At 38.3% G+C, this 25,041-nt stretch overlaps 1 long non-coding RNA gene across 4 annotated transcripts in view; it reads right to left on the bottom strand.

The window, feature by feature from the left end:
- The window catches only part of LOC132495067 (uncharacterized), a 112,804-nt gene that overhangs the window by 53,686 nt on the left and 34,077 nt on the right, over positions 1-25,041 (bottom strand). For all 4 annotated transcript variants that reach the window (XR_009533201.1, XR_009533199.1, XR_009533200.1 and 1 more), the window contains exons 2-4: positions 18,255-18,389; positions 17,549-17,732; positions 15,884-16,038 (exon numbers count right to left, since the gene is read on the bottom strand). This is a non-coding gene — a long non-coding RNA (uncharacterized LOC132495067). The remainder of the gene's footprint in view (positions 1-15,883; positions 16,039-17,548; positions 17,733-18,254; positions 18,390-25,041) is intronic.

Here is a 25,041-nt window from a genome sequence, read left to right as displayed (position 1 = left end):
CCCAATAAGTAACACAGTATCAGATTATAAGCCATAGAATAAAATGCATATGGATGAGTTCACATAGATGTAAATATATGATCAAATAGATAGATATACAGATAATCTCCCACACAGAATTCCAGATAATTTATGTAGATAATCTGTCCTTAAGAGGATAGAGCATAACTCTTCACTTCTACAGTGTGAGCTGAGTCTAGTGACTTCCTTTGAAGAACACTGTTTGGAAACCAGGAACAAAAGAATAATTCTACACTGGAGAAACCTGACAAACAAGACCTTAACCAGGTGATGGAGGTCAACATGAGAAGTGGTAAGTCATGTTGGTAGTATGTATCTGTGGTATGATGTGATGAAAATGGAATTTTACCTCTGTGGTTTTCATCCCCCCCAAAAATTACTCCAGCTTAATCATGAGCAAAACAGCATAAAAATCTCAACTGAGAGACACTCTACAGAATGCCTGACCAGGATGCCTCAAAACTGTTAAAGTCTTCAAAAACAAGGAAAGTCTGAGAAACTCCCACAGTCAAGAGGAGAATCGGGAGACATGAGTGTTGAATGTAATGTGTGTCCTGGAGGAGATTCTAGAACAGCAAAAGAGCCTTAGGCAAAAATTAAGAAATCTGAATAAAGTATGGACTTCAATGAATAATAATGTATAATAATTGGTTTGTTCCTTGTGACAAACTACCATACTAATATAGGTTAACAACAGAGGAAATTGGGAATGAGGTAGGTGGGAACTCTACTATCTCTGCAACTTTTCTGTAAATCTGAAAGCTATACTAAAATAAAATAGTTGTTTTGGTTAAAAAGTGGGCAAGGTAGACCTCATTTAGGCAATCATATTGAGCAAAGACTGAAAAACCCAGAGAGCGCCAGTCATGTAGACATCTAGGGAACGGACTGCATAAAGGGAGCATGCTTGGCAAGTTCAAGGAAGAGCAAAGAGACCAGTGAACCTGTAGTGGTCGGAGGTGAGAGAAGCAGGAGAAGGTAATGAGAGAAGTCAGAGAAGACCTAGGGTGGAGGTGGGGCACAGCATAAATATACAACCTGTTGGATACATGGGACTGTAGGTCATTTCAAAGTCTTTGACCTTCACTCTAAGATGAGCAGCCATTGGAAGGTTTTGAGCAGAGGAACGTAATCCCTTTGAAAGACTCGCTCTGTCTGATGTGACCATGGGGGCAAGTATGAAATAAAAGGCTGTTTCACAAATTCAGGTCAGACATGATGGTGGATTTAGCAGGTTGAACAGTAGAGGTGATAATAAGCACTTGTATTCTGAGAAGATTTTGAAAACAAAGTCATCCTGGTTTTTCTATCATATTAGATGTGGGGTAACAGGAAGAGAGAAATCAAGAATAATTCAAGAAACTGTTATGCTTTGTGTTATGTATTTATCCCTTCACTTATATCAGAGAAGCTTTGAGGATTTGCCTCACTTCATAATTCTGCATTGTTGAAGCCCATTAATAACCAGCTGGCAGGTGCATTCCCACCACTATTCCACCTCGAGTTTCGAGATGGCCTGCATTTGGTCTTAGAGCTTTCTCCTGGATGATCCTTCTGTCCAGCCTTTTACCTTGAGGCTTCATTCCAGCTCACCCCTCCCTCACTGCCACAAGCGGGCAGAAAGCAACTTTCCCACAAGGGACAAAGCTTTGGGGTGCAAGGAGATCTTACTAGCAGGAAACTGTTCAGTTCCTAGGAAGGGAAATCACCATGATGCAAAAAACATGTTTTCTGCAAAGTGTCTCCAAATAAAACAATAAGTTGGATGTTATACTTTAAAGTGCAGAAACTTACGGATGTATAATTTCAATAGCTATATTTGTCCATCAAGCACCCAATTGAAATTAATGACATCCATCCTCATCTCCATTACCATTATAGTAAATTTTCCCTTATTATTATTGTAAGTAATGGAACTTTTGTGTTTTCCAATTACTATTTTTATAAGCTACATTAAAAGTAAAAAGACATTTAGAATTACACAAATAAGCAGTGCTATATACACAAAAATGAAAATGTTCCTGAAATTGAACCATAGACATATACTTGGTACCACCATATTATAGTTCAAAACGTTCATTGACCACTGAGAAATGAAAGTCTGAATTCAACAAGTGAAAAGTGACCAGAGGCATCAGTGTAAAATGTAAAAAGTAGGGATTACACAAATGAAAGATGTATAGAAGTTGAGGATCGCCTGTGGAAATGCTATGGAGAAGTTTATCTTTGATAATGTCAGGTGAATCTTGGCTCTTTGCTCTGGCATATTTGTTTCCCCTTGGGGGTGCCTGACAAAAAATGAGTAACAAATTCACACTTCCTACGGGTATTTTAATACTGATCACCTTAGCATAAAGAAAGTTATTTAAGTTTTCAGCCTAAATGTAGCTTCCATACTTCGGAAATGCGGGTAATGATACATAGCTTTAAAATTGTTGTAAAGATCAAATGACTCAAAGCATTTAACACTATGTCTGCCACACGTTCAACAGAGGGTGACTTTTATCACTAACAGTTATTGTTTGTGAAATTTAGAGCACCTTGGGAAGCCCAAGAAAGACTTTCAAAACATACTGTATAGATAAGAACACACCCCTTCTAATTACAACACTATCTTTAATATAAACTATACCTCCTTATTCAGCTTTGCAAGGACATCACAAGAACAGTAATATGAGAGACAAAATTGTTAAGACATTGTAAACATGGCCATTGAAAATCCTAATTCCAGGCATTCTCTTTACTTGTTTCCATATACAATATCTTAGTGTCAGCATCTCCCAGTTTGCCTCTGACACAAAATTCAAATAAAACATCTTTGACAGATCATATGCTCCAATTTCTAGTTGTCAAATAATTGTTCCCCATAATATTAAGTTTGATGATTACACACCAAGTCAAATCACCTGACATAAATGTATTTCATTTAACACCCCATGGTCCCTGTAATGCAGAAGTAGACTCCAAGAAAGAAAGGAAGTCAGCCCACATATCCCAGCTTCCAATCCAAAGACAGTGAGTGCAGTGCAAGCAGGAAAGGCAGCATGTTACTCACAGCCTATAGCAATCAATGCATATCTATACCACAGTTAGAAGGTGTTTTAATTCCAATAATAGACATACTGTGATTGATGAATCTTTCACAACGGTTTTCTCTGTAGCTGCTTAATTCAAGCCTTCTGGCAGAGGTGGTCTAATGCTTCAGTAAGTCGCTGACCCCAATGTATCATGCTGGGCCTCCAGCAGGTTGAAAGAAGTGTCTAGACTATGAGTTGGGTTACCTGAATGTTGATGTGAAGTCAGTGGGCAATGTGATCGGTCAAATTTCATCAGCTTCCTAAAAAGCACTAATCAATTGACAAATAGAGCACTACTGGTGGCTGATTCTATGGTCATTTCTGTCCAGCCTCAGACATGGTCTCCTAGAAATGCTTTGCCAGTGACCACGGATTAGTCCCAAAGGAAGTCCTTGTCAAGAACTTCAACTCACCTAACCTTGGATAATATCGTAACCTCGTCCCTGGGAGATTCTGTTTTCTTTTAAATGACTATTGTTTGCATATAAATTTATTTGGAAATTGTCTTGTCTTCAGATGGGAGAAAAAGTTCATATAGCCATTTTGAAAAACAAATTTGAAAATACGTATGCTTCAAGCCTTAGAAATTCCAAATCTTGTGATTAACCCCAAAGAAAATTATTTATGCTGTAAACCTGACAGAAACAGAGATTTGGAAACACTCTCAATGCTTGTCAGTGGAGGAATAGGTAGAAAAAATGTGGTATAATTATACCATGGATTACCACACTGTAGTTAAAAGAATCAAGCTACATTTATCAACATAAACAGATGCCAAAAACATAATACTGAATGGGAAAAAATCAAGCTGCAGTGTGTATAATTCATACCAAATAATCTATTTGTGTCAATTTTAAAATTATATATTGAGCAATATTTATATGTTGCTGGACATTTACAAATTTTAAGTCCCTGCTTGAAAATGGATGGAAAGGACAATGCAGAGGAAAGGGATAGAACTGGGAAAAGGGCCAAAAGGGGACAAATTAGTCATGGAGTTATGATTTGAACAGTAGTAATATTGTGCTAATAACAGGGGATATAATTGATTGAGTCAATTCAATTCTGCACCCGAAGTCCAGCATGGCCACAAAAAGTTAATGAATGTCTTGTGAAGAGTATGGCTTTAAGGACAAAAGCAGTACAAGAAATTCAAGTTCTGTCTAGGTCATTCCAACCACTTCCCTCCTATGCCTCCTGCAGTCTGACCTCTGAAAAGGATGCCGGTGGCTTAGACTTTAAACACTGTTCAAGCTTTGGCCTCTATGTAGAAAATGCAAGTGAAGACGCCAGTTTCCAGGACAGTTGGGTGCTGCAAACACATCAAAACAATCTACTACCTAACCTATTAACACTGAAAACATCTCAATGACTATTACGCTAGACCTAGGCACTTCCTACTAATCCATCACACCATCCTGTCCTCTGTAATGTCCACCCCTCTTTCTCCTAAAAAAAAAAAAAAAGAATGAATGAATGTGAGAAAACAAAGATGCTTCAATTTGCTTCAATTGACCTAATAAAAGATATAGCTCTTCTAAAAATGACCACAGTGGTCAGCAGCTGGCTTTATTCACCTTTTCAACTCAGCAATGCTGAATAAATACAGCTGACATTCATGTTGAGATCATTAGAATGTAAATTATTTTCAAATACTCCTTTCTTAAAATAGAGAAGGATCTATCCTTCATATTTGAAAATGACATTAATTATGATTACCCTCAAGGCTGTGTGGTGAAATGACTTTATAACACTTGTTATAGTTTTGTTTAAATATATCTTTAACAGTTACATTCTTGTAGGAAATAAAGGCCCTTTAATGGAAATTTGTTTGCCTCCAAGCCAAGTTTGTAAAGTGGAACAGTAATAGTGTTGACTGAAAACACTTATTGGGACAAATCTCCATAGAAAGGAAAGGAAATTCAGAAAAGTAATCACTGGTCTGTAGCTTGTGTGTATGTGTGTGTGTGTGTGTGTGTGTGTGTGTTTGCTTGGTTTTGTTTTGGTTTTGGTGACTCCCTGAGTTACTTCATGCATTAGGTGAGTCACTCAAGATGTAATTGTTCGATACCATGTGGCCTTATGCAAAGTCACCTCTTCATAGCTAGGCTTCTAAAAGCCTGCCTACACTCCAGTCATTGACTCTAAGCTAGCCTTCTCTCTTGTAAACACTCTATGACTACTAACTTATTGGACTATTTCCTAAAATGAGGCCAAGGAGATCCCCTTGTTAACCAGACTGGTAGAAATACTTACACAACAGTGGCTACTCTTGCTTCATCCCCTTGGCCCCTTCTCATTCTGATAAAGTACATGTGACCTCATGGACCAACCTCTATTATAACCACACTGTCAGTTTCCTTACCAAAGATGACTGAGCTATTTTTCATTCCTCCAGATTAATGTTAAGTAAACTCAGACCTTGATGGTCTCAATTGATCTAGGGAGAGGTGTAGAATTAAGGCAGGCAGAGTTGAAGGGAAAGGCATGATTGGCCATAAGACTATGGCCATCTATGTCTTCTTATAAGAAGATGAATAGTCTGTTGGAAACAAGAGTAGAACATCCACAACAAGATGAAACATCTGAGAAATGGTGAAATTAGCTCTGCTCATTAAAAATAATAATGAAGATAATGGTAATAGTATCATTTTAATTGTTAATTCTGAATAATGGTCAAATCATTAGTTCTGAATGATAATCAAAATAACAAGGCACTATAGGGAATTCCCTGGAGGTCCAGTGGTTAAGACTCCACTCTTCCACTGCAGGCGGCACAGGTTCGATGTCTGGTTGGGAAATAAGATCCTGCATGCTGTGTGGTGCAGCCAAATAAATAAATAAAATCACAAGGCTAAATTATACAGATTAATACTAAGTCAATTGTTTTTCAGAGTCATCAAATACATTTCAGAAAAAAGAGAATAGGGGTAGAGGAATTTTATGATGAAACTGTGAAAGAAGGAGAGCATGGGGGGATACTGAAATCAACAATGAAACCTCCTTCCAAATTTTGCTCCATGCAACCTTAGCTTCATGGAGTTCACGATATTCTTTATTCTCTTTAAGCAATGTCCAAGAAATTTATTCCCATTGACCATGAACAAGCATGTGAAGGTGTATTGGAATAACCTAAAATGGTTTTCACACAGAATCAGGAGCTAACTGTTCATTTCCAGTTAGACCCACAAAACTGAAAGATTCCTGAGATGGGTCATAGCTTGCATTATGGAGCTCATTTATTTTAATCTTCTCCAAACAAATAAATGGCTACAATTCTGTGTATATTACAGAACTTTTCCATCTGTCACATCTAGGACAGGCATATTATCAGATAATGTTAATTTTTGTTAATGCATTAATTATTAACAACATTTAATCATTTTAATAAAGGTCCTTTTGAATTATTGAACACATATCATCCCCCAATACCTTTTAAGGATGCTGGATGATGCTAACGAGAAGGCATTTTGCTGAGCACTGTAATAATTCAGGAGAGGCAACAAGTAAAGGCCAATCCATGAACTTTTCTAAATTCTAAATTGTTTATGCTATAACCCACTCCTCTTCTTTTCCTGGCACATCTTCAGTAGATTCTACACTGATGAATGTTTGATTTTCTCTTATTAGGATGGGGGATAACATGGACAGGTAGTTTCAGGAGGAAGATGAAGGGACAACTGACATCTGGGTCACCTATGATGTATTTCAGTAGTTTCAGCCACATCCCATGTATGGTATTAAGCCTATTTTCAAAAAAAAAATACTCAAAACCCATTAATAGTTGGATACTTTTTTCTTACCCATTGTCTTTGCATTGGCCAACTAGCATCTCTTACATATTCATTCAACAAATGTACATTGGACACCAACTCTTTAACAAACACTTAGCCAGATCTTTGAAAGATTTAGGGTTGAATCAGATGTTCACCTTGCCTTTTAAAGGAACTCAGTTCAATAAGGACAATGAGACCTGGGCACTGTTAACCATGATTCAGGGTAGAAAACAAGAAACCCTATAAAAATATAAGATTAAAATATTTGCTCCAAGGGAAAGGAATTAAGAAAGAATATTTGGAGGGGTTAGCATTTCAATTGAATCTGAGAAGAAATTTAAAATTAACCAAAATTAATTACTCAGATGTTTCCAAAAAAACAAAATGTGATCCACAGCTCAGAATTTTGTTGTGCTGATGGTTACCATGGTAAAGGATTTCACCTCTTTGTGAGGTTCCCAGTACAAAGAATAAGATTTGGGTGATGTAACAGATCCATTATGCAATCCACACTCCCTCCTATAGGAACCAAATGTGACATGAAGAATAACAAGAAGAAAACCCATGTACTTGTGAGATGTTAACTGTAATATGCAGTCCAGAATTATCTGACATTTTGTCTTTCCTAAGGAACAGAGGGATAATCAAATTGTTGCTGAACCATTCATTAGTTTTAATCTCTACCTTTAGAAAGAGAAACACTGCATGTTAGATCATCCATGCTATGTCTTATAAAGCCAGAGTCCCTCTGACCCAGTTAACTCATTCTCATTAAAAATATTCTCTATAAGGTCATCTGAAATATGGTGTGTCTTCCTTCTGAAACCATGACTTGCTTGCTCTTCAAGAGTAGGGGTCAAAATGGGAAATGAGGACTCATAGAAGCTGAAGCTCAATAACTTGGCCCCAAAGATATAAAGGCTGATAATTCTCCCAAGAAATTGTAAAAACATGTTTTACTCTATCAACTGAATTATGAAACAAAAGAAAGAATTAGATTCCACAGGAAGCCACAAACTCCAACAGAAAATATAACTGTAATGAGGGGAAAGCAGATTTTTAACAAGAATATTACACCAGTCCCATACCCAATAGTGAGAACATTTAGATTTCTTTATTGTTGCTTAATCTGGTAGTGCTTTATGGAAGTATTCCCATCTCTAACAAGCCCTGAGCACCACCCACCAACACACCCAACTACAAGTTAAATCTAATAACTGAATATTAATGAAGTTCTTGTAGGAGGAGCTATTGAGTTTTCACACATTTTCTTATTCAAAGCCGTGTCAACATCAGCAGAACGCTACCATCTGTCTTGGTACCAAATATGACTGATCATTAGATAAAGAAATGATTGAAGAATTCATCAGGTTAATTCCTTCTGGGCTTCCCACAAGGCAAGAGTCAAGCCAAGCCAATGTTAGTTTGCTACTATCTCTAACTTTCTGTTGTTCTCATTACCACTGCATTCCTGATAATTATATATTTCCTCATTTTGTTAGATCTAATTTTGTGCTTATCAGTCATGCATCCTGAACTACAATTAAAGACATTTAAGGTCATTCAGAAGTGCCTCACATTGTATGAATTGTAGATAAATTTGAACTGATAATTGAGGCTGCCCCCTCACCAAACACACACACACACACACACACACACACACACACAAACACACACACTAATTATTCACTACATTAAATAAAATAAACAAATTCAGTCAATAAAATTTAAGTCCCTTATTCCTCTGGATGGGACTTAGGAATAAATAATATAATAAAGGATAAGCCTGGACCATGGGAGTATCCTCCCTTGAGACCTCATATGAGGTTACCACTTGCACTGAATTATATTTAGATATCATGTCCTGGGCCTCTTCCAATGACACTCCTTGTTTTTACCACTCTGATGTTTTGAGAAGATTTTTCATAATATTACATCAAGATATTGCTGTAAAGAACCACTGGAAAGTTTTTTCTCACTCCAAGTTCCAACAATTATTGTGTTTTTCATAAGTTACTAGCTTTGTGGCATTAATCATGTTTCCCTTTTTGTATTTATTGCTATAAAACCCAGTCCAGACAAGTTTGTGACCATATCTTCTAGGAACAACCTCAGGATCAGAGCTATGGTGAGGCTAGTAAGAGGCCTAGAGCACAAGAACCAAGGAGCCACTGAGGATGCCTCACACTAGCCCTGGCCTTAAAGTCTTGCAGCAAGCAGCATGGTTATAAAGTTATAATAAGGTCAACCCTTAGTTTATCTTATTTTTTCTTAGTTCATAATTTCCTCACTTACATGTATTTTTATCTAGTATGAGTTTTAATGTATCTGTCTTTAACCTAAAGAGTATAAGTAGATAAATAGTCTAAAGCTATAGAAAACCTAGTGCTAATCAAAATTGCCCAATAAAATTTATCTTCTATACTATCAGGAATTTCAGAGAGGTCATAGGTCTGACACTGGTATTTTTACAATGCTTGCAGATTTGTGCACATTTGGAAGTGTTTTGCTAACAGAGGAGAGACTGCACACAGCAACATTTAAACAAGCAGATTCTGGAGGCAGTCTACTGGGATTCAACTTCCAGCTCTGCCTTTTAATAGCTGTGAGACCAGAAGCAAGTGTCTTAATCTCTCTGTGCCTCAGTTTCTTCATCTTTAAAATAAGAATCAAAGTAGTAAACTACTTTGTAAGGTTTTTATGAAGAGTAAATGGATAAAAGGGAAGTATTGAGCATAGTTCCTCATAGTTAGTAAATAATAGGAAAGCATCTGTATCTTTGGTATAATAAAGCTGAATTCTTCCTTGTGTTGTATCTCCCATATTTAAAACAACTTGCCTCCTATGGGAGTATTGAGCATCCCTATGGATAATTAAAACATGGAAGTAAGATGAATGCAGCAAAAAAAAAAAAAAAAAAAAAAAAAAAGCACATGGACTTCCATATTCAGCCCCGGCATAATAAAGACCTTGGAAGTTGTCACTACCATCCTTAGAATAAAAGAATGGACAAATTAAACTCGACACTTTTTTCAGACCCATCAGAAAACTGAAGTTGCATAGCAAATCATCACTCCAAAAATCTGGAGAGAAAGGTGAATTTAGAGTCAGAGTTGCTTCCTTAAAGCAGATAGATATGACCACTGGAGCCATAAACTAGGAAGAAAATTAGAGGAGAGTTTTGATAAATTGCTGGAGGCTGAATGTGGATTAGAATGGGAATGAGAACCTCCTGGGGGATGCAGACTTGGGATCCCCACACTTTGGTGAGTTGTACTTCCAGGAACCATACGAGGTACTCACTGTGAAGATCCCAGAAAGAATGCCTCCTGACATTGGCAAGGGAAGGGAAAGAGTAATCATTGTGAAATTTACCCAGAGCATACTCCACAAAAACGACCTACTCCTCAGAGGAAGAAAATTACCAGAACCTGATCCCAGGTGGCAAAGGCATTCCTCTCACTCTAATCCTCTATAGCTTTCCTGTCTCACCTAACAGGGGGCAACCGCTGGAACAACATTTGGGAAGGTCACAGCCCAGAGAAACAAGTCCACTAAAAGACTGAGACTTAGCATAGATTAGAGAAAGTTAAACCCACCCTCAAACTAACCACCAAATTAATGGGGCTCTAGGATAATAACAGTGCAAGGTGCATACTCTCTCTGAGGAGGAATGCAGAGGGAAGCTCAAAATACCAAAACCAAAGCAAGTAATGTAGAGAGAATTAAAACATCTGGGACCAAAGCTACAACAAACAAAACACAGCTCAATTCTTAACCATATCAACATAAGTCCTCACAATGAAGGCCTATTTACCACAGGTTCTAATACCCAAAGCAACATATCCAGCCCTCAGCAAAAAAGTATAAAGCATTCTAAACAAAAAGGAAAGAAAGAAAGAAGGAAGGAAGGAAGGAAGGAAGGAAGGCAGGGAGGGAGGAAGGGAGGAAAGGAGAGATGGAGGAAAAGAACAGTCTAAAGAGACATAGCAAGCATCAGAAACAGACTCAGATATTACACAGATGTTGCAATTGTCAGATAGATCTTTAAACAAATTATGATTAATATGTCAAGGCCTCATTGGAAAAAGTAGAAAAGATTCAAGAACAGATGAGTATTGTAAACAGACTGAAAGCTTTTCCTCTAAGATCAAGAACAAGATGAGGACGCCCACTCTCACCAGTTTTATTCAACATAGTACTGGAAGTCCTAGACAAAGCAATTAGGCAATAAAAAAGACATACAGGGGCTTCCCTGGTGGCGCAGTGGTTGAGAGTCCGCCTGCCGATGCAGGGGACACGGGTTCATGCCCCGATCCAGGAAAATCCCACATGCCGTGGAGCGGCTGGGCCCGTGAGCCATGGCCGCTGGGCCTGCGCGTCCGGAGCCTGTGCTCTGCAACAGGAGTAGACACAACAGTGAGAGACCCGCGTACCGCAAAAAAAAAAAAAAAAAAAAAAAACCTGAAAGCTTTTCGTCTAAGATCAAGAACAAGATGAGGACGCTCACCATCACCACTTTTATTCAACATAGTACTGGAAGTCCTAGACAAAGCAATTAGGCAATAAAAAAAAGCATACAAATTGTAAAGAAAGAAATAAAATTTTCTCTATTTGCAGATAACATGATACTATACATAGAAAACCCTAAAGACTCCACACAAAACCTGTTAGAACTAATAAACAAATTCATTAAAGCTGGTCTTGGCAATGATTTTTTGGATTTGACACTAAAATCAAAGACAATGAAAAGCAAAAAATAAACAAGTGGGACTACATCAAACAAAATCTTCTGCACATCAAAGGAAGCTATGAACAAAATGAAAAGACAACCTATGGAAAAGGAGACAATACTTGCCAACCACATATCCAATAAGAGGTTAATATCCACAATATACAAGGTGACAAATACTTCACTTATGTGTGGAATCTTAACAAAATATTTCAAACTGATAGGAACAGAGAGTAGAAAATTAATTGCCAGGGGCTGAAATGTAGGGGAAACAGGGAGAGGTTGATAAAAGGGTACAAACTTTCAGCTTTAAGATGAATAAGGTCTGAGGATTTACTGCATAGCATGGTGATAGCAGTATTACTGTATAACTGAAATTTGCTAAGACAGTAGAACTTAAATGTTCTCACACACACACAAAAAAAGGAAATACGTGAGATGATGTATGTGTTAATTAACTTGATGGGGTGAATTCTTTCACAATGAATATGTATATCAGGTATATCAAATCACTGTACTGTACATTTTAAATATCTTACAATGTTATTTGTCAATTATACTTTAATAAAGCTAAAAGAAAACTAAACAAAAACTCCTTGGCAAAGTGCAAAGTACCCCACCTTCAGCTCTCCCTACTTCTCAATCCCTTGTAATACATATCTGGTGAATACAATTGTTATATAAATATAAAAGTGTTACTTTCCCCTCCTCTGAGCCTGAAAAGTCTAAGAAGGGACCACACAATATCCACTGGAATTTACCAGAATCTTTTGACATTAGACAACCTTGGACCTGAAAGGATGAAGAGAGAAAAATAAGCAAACACATAAAAAGAGACATTAATTAAAAAGAAATGAGCCAATCAAAGAAATCAACCAAATATTCCTCAACTTCAGCAGATTCAGTGCAGTAAAAAGAGAAAGACTTGGTGAAAAGTTAAAGAGAATATTATATTTTTGAATCTGTACTAGTCAAGCACTAAGTCAAGCCATCTGAGATCTGGAAGAAATGCCTATTTCCAAATTTAAAATTGCAATGCTGTCAGTAAAACCTTCATTAGAACACCTGAAACCTTAGTCTATTACAGCAGAAGATGTGCTTCACAGATTATTCAATAACTGAGAGTTAAGAATAAAGATAAGAAAATGACAAGAGAAAAGATAAGAGACATGGAAAAGGTACCAAAGAGCAATAGCACATGTATAACAACAGTTTCAGGAGAAAACAGAAGAGAAGTATGAGAGGCAATACTCAAAATAACATTAAAAAAAAAACTTTTCTTCAACAGGTTTGAGGTTTTGGGTCAAAGGGGCCCTTGATTGCCAGATAAAACAAATGAAAAAAAGCCATATATTTTATGACATGTTTTTATTTCAAAAATAAAGGAAACAAAATTCTGCATGAACAGTGGCAGAATAATAAAGAGGTTGCCTACAAAAAATTATACAGTAGTTGTATATTAAAATTCTTTTCATAACATCAAATGACAGAAGGCAATGAAGCAATGTCCACAGAGTTCTGATGAAGAATACTGTGAAGCAAGAAAGTTATAGTGAGATGAGAGAAGAGAAACAGAAAGATATCAAACATGAGAAGTCTCAGAAGGTATTTCAACCAAATGTATTTTCTGAAAAAAAAATGAGTCTAGGGCCTCCCTGGTGGCGCAGTGGTTGAGAGTCCGCCTGCCGATGCAGGGGACACGGGTTCGTGCCCCGATCCCGGAGGATCCCACATGCCGCGGAGCGGCTGGGCCCGCGAGCCATGGCCGCGGGGCCTGTGTGTCCGGAGCCTGTGCTCCGCAACGGGAGAGGCCACAGCAGTGAGAGGCCCGCGTACAGCAAAAAAAAAAAAAAAAAAAAAAAAAAAAATGAGTCTAATAACCTTGAAAAAGAAAATAAAACACAAATACAAAACCTTGGGGACCTGAGTTCTATTTCTTTGTCTCTATTGTGTAAAAGCAGCCTTCCCTCCTCATTCTGCCCAGGGTCAGTTACCCCTGGAATGAAGACACCGCCTTACTTGCTGAGACCTGGACACACAGAGTCCAAGGTGCCCTGGAGGCAGGCATAGCTTATATTTAAATGGAAACTTAGTTGTGTCTCCTAGCAAAAGTGAATGTCCTTTGGAGATCAGAACATCTAAGCCTGAAGAACCCAGAGTTGTGGGGATGAGAGTTAAAAATTATCCCATATAATGTCAATACATAATAAATATTCTTAATTTCAATAATTATAGCTATTAATTATCATTCTGTCATGTTATATACCATAATTTGACATTTCTCTTGTTCTCAATTATTTGCTATATAAACGATTCTGTAGTTGGGTCATTGGGAAGAATGGCAAACAAGATCCTTTGGTTTTTGGACTCATGTATTCTTCTTTTTTTTTGAATTTTATTTTATTTATTTTTTTATACAACAGGTTCTTATTAGTTATCCATTTTATACATATTAGTGTATATATGTCATGTATTCTTCTTGATAAGGACACAGCATTATATAGAAGTCTCTTATCTAGTGCATATACTGTGTCCTGAAAGATAGCACCTCATTTTGCAAAGGACTGCTACCAGACTAGCATTTCAGCTCTGCCTTCATGAAGTAGGCTGTTCTAATGTGCTATCAGACTGCCTCTTTCAGAATGGTATGCGATTTAACCAATGAATTCATGGTCACAGGTCCACTCCTCCACCCTCTTGGCTGAAATGTGGGTGCCCTGGTTGGATTCTGTGCTATGTGGTATCCCATGTCTGTGGACTAGGCATTCATAAGCCTTCACAAGTGTTTCTGGCTGAGTCTGTGGGTGAGAAAGGCAAACCCATACCAGAATAGGTCTCTGTCCCTGTAAGGATTAACCACTGGTTCTTCAGAATGGAAGACACTGAATATAGTCAACTTGTCACAAAGTTGCTAATTAGATGTTTGGGGCAAAGTGTCATATTGGGTATCAACATTAGCTTCTATTGCTAATAGGTTGAACATTCAACATACAGAGGCAGCTGTAGCTAGATTGACTACGGGAAGGAGGAGTCCACATGTAGCCTTCATCTCAGCCTCTCAGTTCATACACCCTCATTGCCAGTTCTGGGCTTTGCCAATGATGGAGGTCAGCTAACACAAACTGGCTAAACCATCTGTCTCCTCAGTTTTCCAGTGCCTTTTCAGAGGTAAGTGCTTTGCAGTGGGCACACAAAGTCTTCGCACACCATGCCCACCCCCAAATGTCCATCCACCTCCTTGTCTCCAACTTCCCAATCCTTTTCCTTACAGACTCTGACCACCTTTAGCTACTCCTCCTCTTTCGTTACTTTTTCTTCAACACACAAGCACTGCCCACAGCTCTATCTTTGGAAAAATTATTCTTTACTGACTCTCAAGGTTACCCTGGATTGTAGCCATAATACAGCTTCTTTGTATTTTTAGCTCACACCAACCCACCAAGCTCACCCATCTGTAAATCCAGTTTGGGCTTTTCTCCTCCTTCGGCCATATAGGAACTTCCCCCTATAGTATAGTCATAGGGACAAGCTTGAGAAGAGGTGCTGGTGCAATTTTGGTGGGAGATACGGGGATCTGAGCTATCTGCTCATGCTGCTTACTATTTGGTCTGTCTACACTTCCATTCTTGATGTATGATCTCCATCTTACAATGGATTGCTGCTGTGCCCACCTGATCGTATGACTTGCTGGTCCAAGAGGACCTAGCTTATAATGGGTAGTTCTAGATGCATGATTGTTAGGCACACCGTAGTGAAATGTTCTGCCTCTACCAGAGACCAATAAAACATCGGGTTGTTTTTTCAAAAGCCATATAATTCTCACTCAAATGGCATGACCTTGTTCTAGAACATCAGGGGCTTTCACTGTAATCCTCCCAGTTTTTAGGCTTGCCATTTTTTCCATGCTTTATCTTTTTCTATCACTGACATTTCGAACATAGAGGTGGCTGGACTCTATGTCCCAAATAGCAGAACTGCTCACACCACAGCCTGACCTACTAAACAGAGTCCTTTCCTACTCTAAGCCCCATTCAAAGTTAGCAGCCTTCCATGTCACCCAGCACATGAAACCGAGCCGTATTCCTAGGACCTGGGTATAGAATGTGATGCCTCCAGAACCTGAAGTAGTTTACAAGGAGCTGTGCCCCCTGACTTCTCAGTAGTAGGCAGCACAAGCTCTAGCCAACTGACATACTTTGGAGGTTATGTACTGGAAATCTCCTGACAACTCAATTCCTAAATGTTTACCAAAGAGATGGGTCCATCACTGAACTTACCTCTCATCCTCTAGAGTGTGTGTATTTCACCAAGGTCTCCAGCATATTAAGCACCTCTTGCTTAGCCTGCCACATCAATATGGCACCATTGATATATGGTAGCAATGTGATGTTCTTTAGGATATGCAGATGGATTTGCATCTTTGGATTGCATCCTGAAAGAGGAAGAGAGTTAACATAGCCATTGGGGAAACCTATAATTATTGTTGTGAAGTCCTCATGAATGTGCACGCTTTCTGTCCTTCTCTTCTGGTTGGAATAGAAAAGAATGCACTCACCAAATCCATGGCCACTTGCAATGTACCTGAGACCTTATAAATTAACTCTGACAATCATACCATATCCTGTATAGCAGCTGTGATCAGAGCTACTTGACTGTTTGTGGTAGGCTATAGTCATTTTCAGGATTCATCCAGTTTCTGCAGGGACCAGACTAATGAATTACATGAAGATATGGTGAAGGACACTGCATTTAAGGACTTTAATGGTGATGGTAATCTCCACCATTCCCCTGGGCTGTAATATTGTTTTGACTTATCCTCTTGGTGGAAGATGGGATGGAGCAGGAATGTCCAGCTCTAATCTTCCTCCTGTGCTCAGTCATTGGCTGAGAACAGACCAGGGAGAGCATGGCCACATGCGAATGGTAAGGTAGTTCCCAAGTGACAGCAGCTGAGTCTGTTTGCCAGTGACTCTTTGCAGCAGGTTCTCTCAAAGGGAGAATTGAACTACAGCTCTATCACCATCTCAGCTAGATCAATCTACATGTATACATCAATCTTTCTATCTCTATCTCTATCTAAATATGTAACATTTCACCATACACAAGTAGGGTTTATCCCAAGAATTCAATATATTTTGTAAGGTCGGATCTTAACAAACGGCACCGCGAAACAGAGGAAAGCTTCAAGTGAGCTTTATTAGGGGACGCTCCCGGGCGAGATTCACTGGTCCGAGAGAAAGGGGCCAGAGAAGTCGCACCCGGGCGACGGTTGGGCAGGATTTTATAGAGGAAGAAAGGAAAGGGGTGTGGTGAATCTGGGAGGGCGCAGGGTATTCCTTATTTGGTGGTCTCTTCGGGTATCGTGGCAATATCTGGTGCTGGTTGCATCAGTCTTGGGACCGTTAGTCCCGCCCCTCGAAAGGCGGGAAGGCTGGGCCGGGTGGAAGGTCCCCAGGTCAGTTCCTGGAACTGGGTGGTCCAGAATGTCTCCAGGTCAGTTTCTGGAACTGGGTGGTCCGGAGAGTTTTGGTCTGAGGCAACCTGTGAATCTGATTGCATTCCCCTGCCTCGGGCCAGTTGGCTTTACATATTTATTCACACTAGAAGACATTCTAGTAGAATTCACCAAACTACCAGGTTGAAGATGGAGGAACATATAAGCAAATCAAAAGATGGCAGTAGTTTTACTATTCTTTGGTGCTTTTCTGTCTATTCAAAAATTTCAACAAGCAAATCTTCTGCAACTGCATAACAGTCATTTTGAAAGAGAATTAAGAGATTTCTCTGCTGATGCTCAGCATCTAGAAATAATGCTTTCAGAACCTACTGATGATCATAACCTGGACCATCTTAAGAGTTCTGGCCAATCAGATCAATCAAGTCCCCAGTTCTGTACAATTCCATCATGTACACTATAACACACCTGCCACTGGGCTACTTACATTTGCATCACCTCTGTAGTATCCCATCAGTTAAGGATAATGTGGAACATTTCCAAGGACCCCAGTATGATTTCTTTCCCTCTGAGCAAGAATGGAGAGAGGCCTCATAGTATCAAGGAATAGTCACATACTTTGAATAGCCAGGAACTCTAGACTCTGGAACAATATTGTCTTCACATGGACACTGAAAATATATTATAGATTTAATTTAGTGTTCTGGAGTGCAGCAAACAATTTCCCTTCAGATAAGCTTTCTCCAAACACAGCAACTGAGGCAACTTTCATATATACAAACCAAGTGGACCTAGAAAGTTCAACAAGCTGGGTACAAGCTGAACCACAAGAGCAAACTAAGCACATTTTAAAATAGCAATAAGGATAATAAAGCTAATAATTACAATCTCTCTGGTGAGATAAAAGGTCACTGTGACCACCAGATTGCAATGCCAAACATCCTGCCTAGCATGACGCTTTCTTCGTCCTTGTGCTTTTGTAAGCCCAGGGTCAGGCTGCAGGCAGGCACCAGCTCCAGCTTTCACTTGATTACACTCCAGTGACTGCAAGTAGCTCAGGTTGCAAATTTGTTTATATTTAGAAGAACAGGTGTGTGGCTCAGTTCTAAATCAAGTCAGTGCCCTGCTGGTGTCATCTTGGTGCACTTCATATAGCTGAAATAACTTAATATGGAAAAGAGCAACACACCTACCTTGACTTAGTAAGGGCTGCACCGAGCACCCAGGAATTTTATGTCATGACTTCTGTTCTCTCCAGATTCTGTTCACTGTCCCCACTTTGCACAAATCTGCAAGTTTTGTGTGTGTGTGTGTTGGTTGGTGTTTTCCTGTGAGAAAAGAAATCAGAAGCCCTGGATTCAAATGAAGTCTCATTAGAAGATTGAGTTATCTCTTACCTGTGTGACCTGGGGATGATTTATAATCGCTGGTCTTCTGTGGGCCCCCTCTTTAATACAACAAGATTTCTGTAAAACTCAAATGCCACAATGAAGGTGAATGTGCTTCATAAATGCTAAAGTACTCCACAAATGTAAAATACCATGATGCATGTAAAGTATCTTTATGATGCTAAATATTCTCTATAAATGCAAGCTCGTAGAATGGATGGAAGTGTGCAGTGAGCAATGTTATAAATGTCAGATCCATGACAGAATCCAAGACCAGGTGTTCTTGAAAACAGCAGCTTGGAAGTCATCTCCTTTAATCTTTATTTCTATTAAGAACTCTGATGAAAACATAACGTATTAAGAAATGGAATAATAATGTAAAGTTATCCTGCTAGTGAATTTAGCTCTGATACTTGTCTAGGTTTCCATCTTAATTCTGTTCAGTGTATAATGGGACACTGAGAGACCATGCATCTTTTTGTGGCATCCCTAAATGAAGTAGGTACCAAGTAGAAGGCTTTTCAGTGGAAAAGGAAAAGGGAATTTTGTTTCCATTTCACTTCTCTTTATACTGTAATAGGGTGGATTGGGTGTTATTAAAAGCTATATTGATAAAATAAAATATTTTATAGAGAAAAATAATTTGTACTTTTCATTAAGTAGCTTCATCATAAGTATTTTTAATAAAACGATTCCTGTCTACCAAGTGCATCTTTTTCCCCATGGTATACCGGACCATCCACTAAATAAGTAAACAAATACAGATACATGCTTTACCAAACACAAGTGACAGTACAAGCACCTAGAGTGGACTTGAACTTTCTCCTGAATCATCTTTAAGGTCTACTTAGTTGCTCTGAGATACAAGCAAGAAGAGGAAAATGTCCAAATATGTCGACCTAATAGATACAAGAATACCACCATCACAATATTCCAGAAGAAAAGCCATGGGAGGTTCTCTTGTTCTCCTCCTCCTAGGACAGGAATCGCTTCTGCCACATGTCTGGCCATGGCTGCCATCCAGCCTCGACTTGGCCAGCCCTGCTCAGTGGTTGGAGCTGCTTTGGGGATGTAGCCCCAGACTCTTGTGCACAGCCCAGCTTCCTGATTGTGTGTTTCAACTGCAGGTGTTAATCTATTACACCCTAGACAAGCCCTAATTTAGATATCTCTCTCTCTCTCTCTCTCTCTGTTTACAATTTCAAAGCTAGGAATCCACTGATGTCTTACCATGGTGGAATAGAAGACAGCTTTGTTTGTTATTGCTCCACAAATAACGATATCCAACCAAGGCAATGACATGTATAAAATAATTTAAAATAGTTTTGAGGACTTTATTTTTCAAGGTATAAAACACTTCCCTTGCTAATTTTTTAAGTAGAAATATGAAAATGTTAGATTACTAGAAAAGAGTAAGTAATTAAAAATGCATTTTAAACAGATCATAACTAGTGAGGTTGATGGGAATGGGAAGAAGGCGGTAGGGAAAAATTGGGGTGGGAAGATTGAACTAAATGAAGAAGGCAGAATAATAGAGAGAGAGAGAGAGAGAGGTAAAAGGAAACAGAAAAAGACAGAATCACACTCAGAGAAGGAGGAAGAGAGAGAGTGGGAGAGAAGGATGGGAGAAAGGTGGAAGGAAGGAAGGATGGAAGGGATGGAGAAAGGAAGTGGGGAGAGGGAGGGAGGAAAGAAACAAGGAAGGAAGGAAGAGGTTTGAGGTGAGTGTACTGATCAGAGATAAATTACTCACTAGTGTCCAGGCTGCCTGTGCCCTGTGACTATACCAGCCATAATCATAATTGTTAATAATAACTTTTACTGAATGTTTACTATCTCCTAGACACTATTCTAAGTACTTTCTATGTGGTCCTCACCAGAACCCTATGAGTTCATTTCTGTTATTATAGTCATAATCATCTCTCTCAGACAGGAGAAATCTGCACTCTACAGCTCATAGGCCATGGTGGCAGGGCCAGGATTCTGACTCAGGTAGGCTCCACACCATGGGCCACCTCCCTCTCAGCTCCTGAGGCTTCTTCTTCTTTTATGCTCCATGTTGACTGTTAGCCAGTTTCCCTGTTTGTTGAGATTTCTGTGAGCCTTACAGAAGTTAAAAGCAATATGTTCTGCATCTAGAAACACTGTATTTAGTACCATTAGTAAATTGCAAAGTTTGTTTTAAAATTAAAGTGTATTTTCTTTGATGGTGTAAACCTTTAGAGACTTACAGATGCTTGGCAATTTTCTAGCAGTTTCAAGTTCCTTTGATAGTTCCAGAATTTATAATTGCCTTACTGTTTTGCTTAGAGCGATCAGAGTTGCTTTATTCCTGTTAACCAAGGGTTTTAATGAAAACTAGCATTTATGTCTGCTTCCAGTCAAATCTTTGTTTGGTAACCTGGTTAATACTAGGTAAGAAATAATAAGAGAAGCAAGCTATGTAAAAGCTACGAATAAATTTTACACGTATGTAATAAGTACAACACTGGGCATGTCAATAAATAATTAATGAGTAAATGAAATTGATTAATTATTGCTTAATAACAGCTTTTAAGTGGCTTTTAGCATACCTCTAGAAGCCCTTCTAAAAATATTCACCAGTGGAAGAATGGTTTCTAAGTGATATCATTAAAATTAAAAAAGTATCCTTTATTTTCTAGTTTCCTGAGTTTCCTGAAATTAAGCTCAGCATCCACTCAGGAAAATTAATTATTTTAAGTACTTTAGACAGAGGAACATTAATACAAGAAATTAATTGTTTAAAGAGGTGTTGAACAAATATGAGATGGAGAGGCAAAAAGGAAACAGGCTGACACCCAGAGAGCAGAAGCACATCATTGCCCCTGGGCTGGATTTCACAGCCTCCACAGACTGCTGAAATGTTGGAGTTGCTGTCAGTTTCCAGAGAGCTAGTGTAGAATGCAGGTGTGTTACTACAAGCCCTTTAGAGCTAACCTGAATAGATGGTGCTTAAATAAGGGCATTACAACAGCAGGTATTTACCTGAAATCTCTTGGTTTGACCTCATAAGTGCCTGCACAAACCAACTGTTTTACCAAAAAATAAAAGAAACAGAGGAATTTGGTTAGAGGCATTCTATCATTATCTAAGTGTTTTAAAGTAAAAGTAGGAAGCATTGTCCATTGTCTGTAGGAGTTTTTAAACATCTCTTTGTTCTATTTTCTCCTTTGTTTGCTTTTTAACCGTCTTTATCATTTTTTTTGCCTTAACTAACAACCACTTTTCAAATTTAGCTGTTTGCTATTTTTTCTTTGGATTATAAAGGTAATAATGCTTGTCTGCCCATTAAATGGATTGTGAAGGTACTTACTGAGTAAGGGGTGATAAGTTGTGAGGAAAGAGTTTATTAAAGAACAATTCCAACTGTAAAGTACCACCACGACTCTAAGAATGTCATACTAAGTCACTTACAGAGGATGGAGGTGATGTTCACAAGCTTTATTATAGTTCTTACACAGAACAGTTATTTCAAGGCGATTGCTTTGTTCTGATCCCCTCAGCCAATTGTGAGGTTAATGCCATTTAATTTTATGTACGCATTCAGAAAGAAATGAGATGGCTTGATGGAGACATCGATTTCAGGATTTCTTTTGTTAGATTGAAAAAGCAGGTATTTTGACTTGCATTACTTCTTTGAAGCCCCCCCCAAAATTTTTTTAAATAAAAAGATCATGATCAACCCAAGCTTCATGTTAGGTAAAACAGTGACATTTTAAAAATTAATGAATGTTATCTGGATTTCAGCTGCATTACATTAATTTTGACCAAAATGCTGAATGTCATATACAGCCAAGCTAAGCGGCTAGTCAGGTGAATCTTGTCCACCAGCGCGATGGGGAGTTTGTTGGGCTCGTGGATTTAAAATCCTCAAAACAGCTTATCTCCTGAGAGGTTTCCTGAGTACTCTGAGCCTCCTGATGGACAGGATTCATGCTGAGATTCCTCCTCCATGAATCGGGAAAAGGACTTTCCCTCTCCCTTCTTTGGTGGTTCTCAATCTGTGTGTTCAAATGCATTCAAGTACATGTGATGGGAAGGGTTTCATCAGCTCATGGAAGGCATTTAAGAAGAAGAATCACCCTTGCAAGATTAAGTTCAGGAATCACTTTCCGTTTGGGATAAATATTGGCTATCAATCAGGAAGTAGGCAACATTAATAAGGTTATATTTAAAACAGACCAAAAAAACCCCTCAGTAACATAAAGTGGGGGTTATTTTCAGTCAACTCTCAAAAATTCCTTTGAAGCAGCATAACATCATGGTTATAAACATGAAATCTATAGATGGGTAGCTTGAGTTTATACCCTGACTCTATCATTTAGTAAATGCAAGATTTGGGGCAAATTACTTCACCAGTCTGGGGCCTTTTCCTTACCTTATTAAATGAAAATAACAATAGTGCCAATGTCATAGGGTTATTGCAAGGATTAAATGAATTAAAATTTGTAGAGCTTAAAATGGTGCTTAACACATATTAATCACTACATATGTGTTTGCTAAAGAAATAAAGTATTTTCTTGAACCAGGAAGGTCAGTCCCAGCTCTGTACACACAATGCATGCAAGCCCCAGTGCTGAAGCAATAAATCCTCTGAGAAGGAAAGTCATAGTCTCCCAGAGCCTTATTTTCAGAATGGCTTGTGTTGTTTCCAGACATTGGCTATTTAATCCTTCCAGAACAACCAAGGGAGAATTTATGCAAATAAATTTCTCCTTTTACAGAAGAGAATGTTGCTGTCCAGGAAGATCAGTGTTTTCCTTGAGATGACCCAAGGAACTCAACCCCTGCCCCATCTTTGTTGCTCTTTTAGATTGACTTGCTATAAAACATAGGCAATACTAAATAGATAGGAAATCAAAAACTTAAAAGTGTGATGTGCAAACCAATTTAAGTAATGAGTAAGTATAGAGAAATGAATCCACTGTATGAAGTTCATGAAACTTTTTAGAAACTGGATCTTTTCTGATAGCTTCAGGAAACGAACAAAGTATGTACTGCTGAATGGACTTAAGGTTCCATTTAAATTTCCTAAATGAGGAGGGAACTAAAACATGCAGCTGGATTTAAAAAAAAATAACCAGTTATGCATGTAAGTAATGTTCAAATACATACAAATATGATTTGATTCTGCCAGGCCAAGAAGGAAAAAATATGATTAAGGTGAGTTTAGGAGAGTAGATAGCATGAGAGCCCTCACTATGGTGGGATGTCTTACCTGGTCAGGGTATATAAAGGGAAGAAATAAATGCGAGAAGTGGTTTGGGTGGAAATGATGGATATTTTCAATGCCCTCTCCCATAGCCCCTTGATGAGCTTTGAAAAACAATAGTCTTTGTCCATAAAAGTTTCTTCATGCTAAGTCTTGTTTGTGAAAGGATCCTTGGACTTTACCCAGTCCAGTGAAATGTCTCACAGGAGAGACAGAGGGAGAGAGAGGGAAGGAGGAAAGGAGGAAAGGGGGAACAAGAGAGAGATTTTCAATTATTCCCATGTTAAGGCATGGCTTGAAAAAAATGGTAACTTCTAGTATTTATGTTTTTTTCTGACACCAAAGCAATAAATGCTTATTGCACAAAATTAGGAGAGTTTTTAAAATATACAAAAGAAAATCAAGCTATGTAATTCTCTTATTCCACTGTGTGTCTGAGTATCTTGGGCTACATCATTACCCCCTCCCCCCCCACACACACACACTCATTCCCTATGACTATAAATTCATACGGATTTTTAGAAATCAAATTAGTATCTAAGTGTACAGCTTCTTGACTTAGTTTTACACCTTATTATGAGTCTTTTTCTATACTCATAAATACTCTTCATAGATTTTGATTGTTCGGCTCTGCCATAATTGTGTAATGAGCTACATACAACTAATGGATGCTGTTTCTATTATTTTCCCAACATAAATAATACATATATTTGTGACTCTATGCACTTCTGTGATTATTTCCTCACAAGAATTTTCTAGAAGTGGAAATCTTGGATCACAGTGCAGGAGTGTTTTAAAGCATTTAATACATAACATTGTGTTTTGTGTTTTCTCCAGTTTTTGCTAAACTTGAATATTAAACTTTTTTGTCCAATATAATGTCTTGAGTATATCAAGTCAACTGCTTTTCTGTTTAATTCATACTTTTTGCTTTTATCTGCCTTATACCATTTCCCATGATTTCCTTATGATTATTTTCTATTATTATTTGATTTTATTTAAGGATTAAGTGCTTCATTTTTCTTCTTTCTCTAGAAAGAGTGATAAGCCCTTTAAATGTAATTTCTCATTTAACCCTAGCAAGAACTAAGTAGAAACCATTATTAGCTCCATTTTACAGATGAAGATAAAGGACTCAAATGAAGTAAACAATTTACAAAGATCACAGAGCTAGTAGATGGTGAAATAGGTCTGACTTCTCTATATCCTGCAGGGATTGAAAGACAATGATCTTCCTTACGTGTGAGTACAGCTCCATGGCCACATCCCTGGAGATGGATGTAACACCCCTCAGAAGTTATAGCCGAAGAGTAACAGTGTGCTCTACATAAGACAATGTTTTCTCTTTAAAGTGATTAA

The sequence above is a fragment of the Mesoplodon densirostris genome, chromosome 8 (genome assembly GCF_025265405.1).
Source record: "Mesoplodon densirostris isolate mMesDen1 chromosome 8, mMesDen1 primary haplotype, whole genome shotgun sequence".
NCBI classification, from domain to species: domain Eukaryota; kingdom Metazoa; phylum Chordata; class Mammalia; order Artiodactyla; family Ziphiidae; genus Mesoplodon; species Mesoplodon densirostris.
This window is presented reverse-complemented; position numbering and strand designations above follow the sequence as displayed.